Consider the following 12,005-nt stretch of genomic DNA (forward strand, 5'->3'; position numbering starts at 1 on the left):
AAATTCAAGCCATCTATACTCATATGAAAAAAATGCTCTAAATCTTTAGGGAGTAGAGTAATGCAAAGTAAAACAAATTTAAAAAAAAAAATTAAAACATACCACCACACACCTCTCAAATTGTCTAAAATGACAGGAAAAGATCATGATAAATGTTGGAGGGGATGTGGAAAACTGGGACACTGATGCACTGTTGGTGAAGTTGTGAAATGATCCAGCCATTCTGAGGAGCAATCTGGAACAGCCCAAAGGACTATCAAATTGCATGCCCTTTGATCTAGCAATTCCATTACTGAGTCTGTATCCCAAGGAAATCATAAAGGAGGACTCTTGTGTAAAGATGTTTGTAGCTGCTCTTTTTATGGTAACAAAGAATTGAAAATTGAGTAAATGTCCATCAATTGGGGAATCACTAAACAAGTTGTGGCATGTGAAAGTAAGAGAATATTATTGTTATGTGAAAAAATGAAGAACAAGGTGATTAGAATGGCCTGAAAAGATTTACATGAACTGATGCTGAGTGAAGCAAGCAGAACCAAAAACACATTGTACATAATAATAGCAAAATGTATGCTCAACTATGAAAGACTTGATTTTTATTAGTAGTTCAGTAATCCAAAGTAATCTCAATAGACTTTGTATAGAAAATGCCATCTGTAATCCAGAAAAAAGAACAATGAAGACTGAATGTAAATCTATGTTCACATTATGTTCACTTCTTTTTTTTCTATTTTTTTCTCTCCCATGGTTTTCCTTTTATAATTAAAGATTAAAAAACAAAAAGAAAGAAAAAAAAAAGAAAAGAAAAACAGCCAGAAATATTACTAAGAGGAGTGGCCTCTTGCTTGATTATGAGCTTTTGAAAACTGTTTGAAGGATTTTAGAGGTAAAAGTAACTATCCCTAAGAACTTGTGATATCCATTATTTCAATCACAACCACATCCTTACTCAAATCAAATTCTGCCCTTTCTCTAGTAGGTTATTGGGCTGAAGATGAATGCTTCAGTACACAAAATGTACAAAGCACCTACCAGATGCAAAGGAATTAGTTATTCTGAAGGTACTTCCATTTAAGTTGGAGAAATGATATGCATAAATTAAAAATACAATAATAGAAGTACTTCTCACAAACATTAAGCTTTGAGATTCACTACATAGACATGAACCTATTGTAACAATAAAATATCCAAAGTCAACACCATTGTTTTTTTACCCCATTATGAAAAAAATAGTTCTCTCATGGCAAAAGTGCTAATGCAGAGAAATACCTTTGATAAATCTTTAAATTCCAAGAACATTTTCAATAGATTAGATAGAGAAGTGTGGTTTCACTTTGGGTCTCTAAGATCTCAATGAGACTGAACTTTTGTTAAATAGTTTTAAGTACAATATACCAATCCAATGTCTCCAATGAAACAATACTCTATATAAAAACAAAATCTTTGCACAAATATAGTTCAGGTCTTAAATGATTTTCAACAGTCACCATGCAAGGAGAGTTGCTCTAGAAAGGTTTACAATTTCAATGCTGTATTATCAAATTATATTTCAAGAAAAAGGAAAGAAAGGAGGAATAACTTTATCTTTCTCCTCTCCCCCAATGTCTCCAGGCTTTTGCTTATTCTGTTTTCCTTGTAGAAATTGTGTTCATGTCTCCTCTTAGCTTAAGTAAATTTTATCCATACTTCAAGGTTCAGCTTGGAATCTTTTTCCATGGTGGTTCACTTAACTACATTAATCCACATAGCTATTTCCTTTCTCCTAAATCTTGGAGCCCTTACAATCTTTATCAATACTTTTTTGACTTATTTTATTTTTTTTTATTTTTAAAGTTTTTAGACAATAAAATTAGCTATGTTTATATAGTAATTTCATTTGTTTTCTACATAAAGTATATGCCATTTCTCCAAGTAGTATAAAAATTGAGATTTTGAATTCTATATGTATCTGTCCAAAGGTATATGACAATAATTGCCACATTAAAATAATATTTTTTTTCCTTTGGCTGATCTTTTCCCATTGTACTACTCTAATATTGGGGGTGGGGGGTGGGGGTGGGGAAAGGAATCTATAAGGAGAGCCCAGAATGTTCTTTGTTATCTCCAGGTGAGGCATTCCAAAGTTGATAATGCTTTGACTGCTTCTCAGGAGAAATGCCAAAAGAAAATTCTTCAACCACATTTACACCTTTCTCATTTACTCCAAACGCCTTGAGACTCAATCCTCTGGCAAAATCCAGTTGTCAGAAAGCTGATTCTCTTCAATTCTGGACTGAGAGTAAGCAGTAGTTTTAATAGTTGTTGTTTTATGGAATTCTTTCTCTTTAAAACTTTTTATAGCAACAGAAAATAGAATAATTTTATGTATATAGATATACTTATTTGTGTCTATTGGTAGCTGTTTCTAGGACAGAATTGGGGGTTGGGGAAGAAAAAAGCAGAGAGAGAAATGTACATGATAACTTTATTGTATGTTTTAAAAGAATGGCAAGTTATATAAAATAGACTTGCAATTTCATGTGCAATTATCTTTTATTAATTATGTTATGGAAATGCATGTTTTATTCCAAAATTAAAAAGAAAATAAAAAAGAAAACAAAATACATGATAGTTATCTATAAATACTTCTTAAATTAGAATGATTATTATAAGTTATTCATGCATGTTTTTTTAGGTTGTATTATTGACTTTTTCTACTTCACCTCAGAAAATTCTTCATCCTTGTTGCTCCCTGGAATACTGGAATTCATATATTAGAAGCACTTTGCCTCTATAGCCTTTCTCTAAGCTCTTCCTACATTTTCCCAAAATTTAAGGAGGGCTCTCAAGCAAACTAAGTTTCCTTACTTTCATTTCCTTTTATATGTTGTCTTTCCTGATTTGAATGTAAACTCCTTGACAATACTGACTTTCTGTTTCTATTTGTATTTTGAACACTTGGCACAATGCCTAGCACTTAGGAAGATTAATAATGCTGATTGACTAATACATTTATATAAGGTTGTTGGCTTTGTGAGCAGTCAGATAAAAAAAAAAAAGATGCTTTGTTAGTTATTTGAAAAGCCCCAGCTTGGTGGCTTATTTTTAAGTAAATCATCATCTAATTTTAGAGGTAGAGCGTACTGCAAAAGTCTTTTACTGAAAGTTTTACCTGAAGCTGAAACTTAATTGAAACTTAATAACTTTCCCACTCAACAAGTTACCATTCACCTTTTGATCAAAGACCTCTAATGTTTCTTCTTTCTGAGCTTCCCTTCAATGTATCCTGTATATTATATGTATATTTTGGGGGGCATATTGTTTATCCCATAGAATTTGACCTCTGTGAAGGCAATGGTTTTTGTCTTTTTTTGTATGTATCCAGCATTTATTATAGAATCTAACACATATTAAACACTTAATAAATTCTTGTTGACTGCCTGCACAATTCTAATGACATGGAACTCACTTGCTCCTAAAGTAAACTATTTTGTTTTTGGACAACTTTCATGAGACAATATTGTTGCTTATAAATCAAATCTGCATTTCTATAACTCTTGATGCTTATTGTTCTTAATTCTGTCTTAAAGAGTTGAGGACTGTTTAAAAATTCCTTTTTCACAATATACCCTAACAACATATTTGAAGACAATGTCATAACTTCCAAATTTTATCTTTCCCATAATGAATATCCCCAGATATTTCAGTTCTTTTATGTCCCCTTTATCTTCATTATACTTCTCTATGACGGTTGTAGCCTGTCAATGATTTTTCTAAAATGCAGCAGCCAGAGTTAAAGAAAGTAAGAATATAATTGGTTTTCTAGTTCCTCTTCATAAGAATGTATTAGCCAGCTAGGTGGCATGCTAGGTATAGTGCTAGCTATGTAGTACTTATAGGGCAGTCAATCAATAAACATTTATTAAGTACTTACAAGGTTCTAGGCAACTGGGTAGAGCTGAAGACCTGAGTTCAAATCTTATTTTAAGCACTTAACAAGCTGTGTGACACTGGACAAGTTATTTAACCCGTTGTGATCTCAGTTTCTCATCTATTAAATGAGTTGGAGAAGGAAATGGCAAACTGCTGCAAAGAAAACCCCAAATGGGGTCAAAAAGAAGACATGACTGAAATGACTAAACAACTTTGTTCCAAGCATTGTGACCAATAGGATAGACAACATACAAACAATTATGTGTAAAAACATATATAAAGACCTTGGCCTTTTTAAGCTAAGATCTACAGATCTCAGTTTGACTGAAGCCATCCCCATTCAGTGATTAAGGCTAGGTAGCAACTGAAGCAAAGAATCTACAGTTAAAAAAAAAAAAGTCTAAATAAGATCCTTCCCAGATTTCCTTATTGATAAAATGGGGAAAATAAAATACTTACTTCATAAGTTTTTGTGAGTATTAATTTAATTTTTAGTTAACTAGCTAGCTAGCTATAGCATATTTATATTACTTATGTATGTATGTGTAATATAAACTTTAAAGTACTATCTCATTCAGGCCAGTTCCAATAGATTTATGATGGAGAGAGCCATTCAGAGAGAGAATTATGGGGGCTGAATGTGGAACACAACATTGTATTTTCACCTTTGTTGTTTGCTTATTTGATTTTTTTTTCTTCTCATTTTTCCCCTTTTTTTGATCTGACTTTTCTTGTGCAGCATGATAAATGTGGAAATATGAAAAAGCACACAAATTTAATCTATATTGGATTATTTGGTGTCTAGGGAAGGGGGGAGGAGGAAGGAAGGAGAAAAATTTGGAACATTAGGTTTTACAAGATTGACTTCTGAAAACTATCTTTTCATGTATTTCAAAAAATAAAAAAGCTGTTATTTTAAAAATGTAAATAAATAAAATAAAATGCTATAAAAATGCTAGCTTTCAATGAAAATATACTCATAATTGATGGGGCACTAGGTAACTAGGTGGGGTTGGCAGAAAAAGCCGAAGTAGTGATAAGATTATGATATTTCCTGAGGCAAACCTGGAAAGACACTGATGGGGATCAGCTCTGCCTTACAGTCCCACCCCTGTGAAGATCTTGAGAAACCCCACCTTACAGTATTCAATCAGAAAGCCAAGTTATGATGTCAAAACTTTAAGGTTAAATTTCTCCTATAAATCTGTCCATAGCCCACACCATCTTGTTGAATCCTTTTTGGGATTAGCCTGCCAGAGTTCTTCCTCTTGGTATCTTTCTTCTCATTCCCTCCCCATGTCTTATAGTGTCTTCCTCATTATAAATAACTCTTTTAGGGTACTAAATTCCTTTGAAGGTTAGTCCACCAAGCAATGGTGTAATCCCCTTCCCTTGTTAACCCTTTTTGAGTTTAATCTGCCTAACTCCTCTATGAATTTAGCCTACCAGCTAATGCCATATTCCCACTTCATGGCATATTCCCTTTCTTCTGGTTGCTTTTGAGTTCCATTAGGGAACTTGTCTTTTCCTTTGTTAATTGTTAAAAATCCCTTTCCTTGCTACCTATATGCTCTCCTGAATCTATTTCATATCTATTTTACCTCTTCATTTTGTCTATAGCCTCTTCTCATAAATAGAGGTACCTTTTGACAAAGACTATGCTGTTGTGTATTCTTCACATGTGTCTTGTATCTTGTATTTTGAACTATCAACTGCTACCCTGATCTCAAAATTTGGTGCCAAATTTCATCAATAATAATTGCAAAATAAGATCATTTTTGGTCTCATGTTATTTACTCATATCGAGCTTTTGATTCACTAAAACAGTCTGAATTTTTGCTATAATGTTTTTGTTTTTCTTCAAACTAATCAGATTTGCAAATGAATTTTTTTGAACATTGATGCAGGACTTTATTTTCCCTATTAAATTTAAACATAATGAATTTGGCCCATCTTTCCCCATTCTGCAGGCAAAAAGAATGACTATGAATGTATGTACAAACTACTGGTTGGTCATTTCAAGGAAAAAATAAATTAAAATATTATATTTGCTCCATTGTAGATAAGTATCTAGTGATTTTATATGTATAATTTTTCATCAGTTTTAAGACTGTCACATAATATAGACCCAATACCAACTGTGTTAAAAATTCTTTTGAAAAAACTAAGGAAGTGATTCTCATTAAAAAGGAGTAGCCTTGAAAAGGCTATAAGCACTCAATAAAACAATATTCTCAAATATGGCTGATGTCACATACAGTCCTGGTCAAAATTTCCCCACATCCTTCTAGTTAATAAACTTTATAGTCTTAACAAGAATATTAGTCTATTGCTACATGTTACATTCTTATCAAAGGATTAGATTAAAACACATAATTTCATCCAATAAAAGATGTAAAGGAGATGATCTGGGACTTAGAGGATGAGTAGGGTTTAAATTAATACAGAGAAGTGAGATGTTTCATCCTAAGGGAAAGACATTAATAAGTCCACAGAGTCAGTAACAAGCATAACATGCTGGGTGGGTGGAAGGGAGGACAGTGAAGGGGAGGAACTTAAATGAGATTTTCCTGTGTATAAGTGTGCTAGGATGAAGAGAGAGAAATTAGGATAAAGTGGTGATCAAGCTAACCTTACAGTTAGACTCAGGTTTTATTTATTACCTAAAGTAATAGTAGCTGCTGTTTTTGTTGTTTTCAGAGACTATGTAATAAAATGAAAGAGTACTGAATATGTAGTTAGAGTTTGCTCAAACTCTATCTCTGCTATTTTCTAAGTTACCCTGGTCATATTTCTCTGGGTCAGCATCTTTGGACTAAATGATTTTTTAATCTTTAACTCATTTAAACTCTTATAATAATGTTGTTGTTGTTGCTATTATTTTTAAGTGCTACCTTGATATTATTTCCATTTATCTTAAAATGCAGTCACTAGTATAAGTAAATCTCTCCAGGAGTAATAAATTTCACTGGATGATTTTTCTAGATTCTTTTGAGACCGCTGAGAACATGTCCAGCTCCACAATGCATTGATAATGAAAACCTCATCTTACTTTTTCACTGAAAGAAACATCTCAGTCCTTTAAATTCAGCCAAAAATTAGATGAAATTTACAATTAACTCTATGCCTGAAAGCAACCTTAAGCACTGAAAATAAGTCCCCATGAAAGAAAGTTTCTCATTCATCCAGGATTACCCTGCCCTGAGGAAAACTGTAGAAGAAACAGGAGAAAAGAATGATTAGGGGATTAGGACTGCTGGCTTTCTCTATAGAACCTTGTCCTTCTGGGAAGGCTGGAATTAAACACCTGGGAATGATTGAACTTTGCATGTTCTGCTAGTCCTCAAGGGAGGCTGTTAAAATGTCACTGTCGTTCATAAAAGCCAAAGGAAAGAAGAGTACAAATGAACTACCCTGAATGGAAACCCTGAAGACTTGCAAGAGCTGCTTGAAATCAAATGGAGACTGAAGAAGATTAAATGCATAAAATAATAATTGCTGTTCTCATTATCCCAGTCTCTGAAGTGGCATTACTAAGGCTGCCTCAAAGTAGTATGGGTGATGGTAAGTTGAAAAATTTGTACTAAATTCATGGCAGAACATTTTCTTTAGCTGGGGAATCCAAAAATATATATATATGACTGAACAGAATCCCCACCCACCACCATCCCCACCACAAAAAAAAAAAAAAAAAAAAAAAAAAAAGTGGTTTTCAGTTGGCAATGAAATGGAATCACTAGCTGTAACTAATATATTCTCTATTTAATGAAGTATCCTCTTGGAAGAGAGTCAATAGAATCTCATACTTCCAAAGAATAACATTGTGAATTAATATAACTATCAGCCCTGGGATTAAAGTCTCAATCAGGAGTAGGGCATAGCTAAAGACCTTTAGCCTTCTCTACATAATCAGCTCCAATTGATCCAGGGCCACATAAACTCAGCAGGCAAAATAAAACAAAGAAGAAAACAAATAACCTTGCTTACTTTGTATTAGAATTTGTGTCAAATTTTACTTATTTTCTGACCTAGCTTGTATGGCTCAAGGTAAACCTTTTTTTCCCCCTATTTTAGCTAATGTCTATGAGCTTTTCTTTTCCAGACCTTACAGACTTTCTCTACTTAAAAACAGTGCCAAATTTTGTTGCTTCCCTAAAACTTGATTGTTTTAAAAAATAGATTTTTGGATTGCTACAAGTAGTTTCAATATGAAGCATATCTATAAAGTCTTCTTTTATTTCTAGAGCTCAACATAAGGAAAACTGAATTGAGATACCACATTCTTATGATGACAATAATGGTTTCTCATTTTGGGGGAAGGGAGATACTGACTTGTGCTTTTGTTAATATAGTGGAAAAACTCCCTCTACTAATGGAAATTGGTAATTGCTCCATAAAGTATAGCCGTAGAAAGTTGTCAGATTGATTGAAAGGGTAAGTGCTTTCCATAATTATGCAGTCAGCTAGACTTGAACCCAGACCTGTCTGACACTGAGGTAGGTTTCTGTTCAGAGCATCCTAAATAAAAAATGTAAATATTTCTGTGTATTTCATATGCTAATAATATTTTATATTTGTCATATGTTTCTGAAATAATAAAACCCTTAAACAAGAGCAAAGAGGGAAGATAGATGAAGACATGTGACAAGCTCATATTAAACACTTACTATGGTCCAGGCAGGCACTGTGTGTAAGTGCTGGTGATTACAAATATAAGCAAAAAGCAAGGGAGTCCTTCCATTCAAGGACTTTATAATCAGTCCAGAAAAACAACATATAAAATGAAGTTGAAAATAGAAGGACAAAAAGAAGATATATCTGTAAAGATACAAGTTGAAATCCAGAGAATCAGTAACAGAGCCAGGAGGGTAATTAAACAGAGTTGAGCTTGGCTCATTCTACAAATTGATGTCCCTAGAAGAAATTAATAGTAAGAGAAAAGAGTCAGCACTGAAGAACTTATTCCAGGGTGAAAAGATTCTAGGCACTGAGGGAACATCTATGAAAATGAAGGCCAATACACTCAGCTCCACAATACTGCCTCCACTAGTTTAAATGCAGGCTCACAACAAAGCACAAAGAACAGAGGTTTGTTATAACCAAGCATGTATTGGTTGAGTAAACCTTTTCCACAGGACAATATGACTAATGAGGAACTCAACAGAAAGCCAGACTTGGAAAGTATTTTGGAAGGAATCTGTTGTAACTCTCATTAGATGACATAGCAAGAGTGAAGATAAGAAATTGATTAGATGCATGAACATTGAACGTATTTTCTTTTTTTTTTCCTGAGGCAATTGTGGTTAAGTGACTTGCTCAGGGTTATACATGTAAGTTAAAATCCTGCAGATTTGACATCAGGTCCTCCTGACTTCAGGGCTGGTGCTCTAACCATTGCCCAAACTAGCTGACTCTTGAACATCTTTTCTTATTGGCTATCAATAGGTCCTACACCAAGCCCCATTTGGTCATTGTTTGGGTCTTGATTGACTCAGATTGGATGTAAACAGCAATCATTTCTGTTATGACCAGAAACCCTGAGGGTCTTCCTCTTCCAGATTTATTTATTTAGAGATTTGTTTTTGTGGTGTTTTTTTTTTTTTTTTTTTTGAGAGACTAGGAAAAAGAGGAATAAATAAATACTTCAGATGCAAAGTTTTGCAACCATTTTGATCAATGCTTCAAAACTATCTAGGAGCATGATTTAAAATAGTCTGAACTCCCTAAGAATTCACAAAACTGAAACCTCAGAGAATATTGCTATAGAGAGAAATTTTGAACTTGTCAAAGATTAAATTCACTTGAAGAGAAATGGAGGAAGAGGAAGGAACTATTATAGAAAGGAAATGACCAATTATTTGGGGGTAATGTGATCATAAGACAATGTTTACTGATGATAAGACCAGATCATTTCCTGGGTCATCTGTCTAAAATTTGGATGAATATATATATCCTATCCCATATATAATCCTAATAAAAATGAAACTGATTGCTACAAATTGTGATTATCAAGTGAAACAAATTCTGTGAGTTCAAAGTCACTTAATTTACCAAAACCACTCTTCAGAGTTGGAAATAAATATGAATCAACTTTGTCATATATAGTTTCCCTTAACTTTTTATAAAACAAACATTTATTCAGATATTTAGTATAATTTTATTTCCTTATTAAAGAATTTATAAGAGTTGTCAGATGTTCAGTAACTCTTTTGTTTCTTTTAATGCTTTCCATTAAATATCAAATGGAAGCATGCTCAAACCACTGAATCCTCAAATTAAATTTATAACTACCAATTTGAATGAGATCACTTATTAGAACTTTAGGATTTAGGTTCCTGACAAACCATGAAACAGTTACATGATTTTAAATAAATCAATGATCCTCATATTTTTTAAGATACTCCTCTGTCATATAATATTGAAGAGGGAGTCAACAGAACAAAGGGAATAAAAGAGATTCTAAGACCAAGAAAGTCAGCTGTACCTGAAAGGTAAGGGTGTTTATAGATCATACAGTCATAATCTCATCTGTTTAGAGCTGGAAGTCATTTTATTCTAAGATTGAATAAACAACCAAACTTGGTTATAGAAAAAATGTCCCGGGGTAGCTAGTTTGTATAGCAGATGGAGCACCAGCCTTGAAGTCAGGAGGACCTGAGTTCAAATGCTCTGAGACACTTAACACTTCCTGGCTGTATGACCCTGGGCAAATCACTTAACCTAATTGCCTCAAGAAAAGAGAAATGTCCCAAAGTTTAGCAAATAAGTGAATAACCAAGATATTGACTACATTAAAGGATCAGAAAGAAATGGGTGGTAAACTGACTGCTAAGTAGTGAGAAAAAATGAGATGCACAGTGATTGAAGGTGAAGACTGGTAGTTTATGTTTTTTATATCACCACCAGTTCTCCTCCCAACAACAACAAAATAAAACATAAACCCTCCAAACAAACAAACAAAAACCATTGCATTTTATAACTAAGAAAACTGGGCTCTGGAAATGGTAAACAAAGTGTCAAAAGCTACTCAGAGAATTTGGAATAAAAGTAAAAATGCAGTGAAATTAATTAATTAATTAATGGTCTTCTTCCCACTTTACCTTATTGTCAAATGTATATTTGCTGCAAAGATATTTTACAAAGAACACTAGCAAGGCAAGTGCTCATATGGAGGCCAGAAGAAGGAATACAAAAACCCTCTTTAGATATCTCTGGTCTTAGCATCTTGTCTCTTGACTATTGCCCTGAAACAGCCTTTGCCTGTGTGTTAAGACTATGATCCAGAAAATCTTTAAAATATCTTACTTGATAAGCCTTCCTATACAACCATCCTAATCAGACCTTCCTCCTCCTTCTCTTCATAATTATGTCTCTGAATCTCACAATACAACAGCTAGAAGATTAGCAATCTGCCATTTTCCTTATATTTTATTTTATCATAGGTTCAACTTTCACCTTGAGGAAATACTCATCACCTTTTCAATAAAGAAAGCAAGATTATATTGATAGCTTGTTGTTAATTCTTTTATTATTGTTATTGTTTCAGAGAACAGATCCTAGGAAGAATTTTAGTTGTCTCATACAAGAATACTCAGCAGGTAATATCTGAAAACCCCCCTTCTTTAGATAACTATACACAAATCTTTAGAGTATGGATAATAAGCAAGGTAGATTAGATATCAAAGCAAAGAGGAAAATTCCACTTCAAAAGTACTGCTATTTATTAGATGATAACTGGAATATGATTTTAAAAGTATATATCATTTTCAAAAGAAACAATAAAGTGTTTATTATTAAGAACATAATATATCCATAGGAAGAAATCTATAAACCAGAGGTGATATAAAACATTTAGTTGATCCCTTACAAGAGGAAAAGAGAACTATGTCCCAGATTGCTAAAAAAAAAAAAAAAAATAGAGGTAGTTCTGATTGCTGAATGAAATTTAAAGAAATGGATAAGCCTTTTTGTACAACTATCCAATAATATTTGGATTTTTTAAATTATTGGACATTAAAAATTATTATTACCAGAATATCTTATTATTGATGACAATAAGCCTAAATATTTTGGATTGATTCGCTATGTATAAT

At 33.0% G+C, this 12,005-nt stretch overlaps 1 long non-coding RNA gene across 1 annotated transcript; it reads left to right on the plus strand.

The window, feature by feature from the left end:
• The first annotated feature begins 2,162 nt into the window (after nt 1-2,162).
• Nucleotides 2,163-11,519, plus strand: LOC116422072. Its single transcript, XR_004232660.1, has 3 exons — nt 2,163-2,278; nt 6,898-7,476; nt 11,459-11,519. It is a non-coding gene; the product is annotated as an uncharacterized LOC116422072 (long non-coding RNA).
• Nucleotides 11,520-12,005: the final 486 nt, after the last annotated feature.

Source organism: Sarcophilus harrisii, chromosome 3 (genome assembly GCF_902635505.1).
Source record: "Sarcophilus harrisii chromosome 3, mSarHar1.11, whole genome shotgun sequence".
Classification (NCBI taxonomy): domain Eukaryota; kingdom Metazoa; phylum Chordata; class Mammalia; order Dasyuromorphia; family Dasyuridae; genus Sarcophilus; species Sarcophilus harrisii.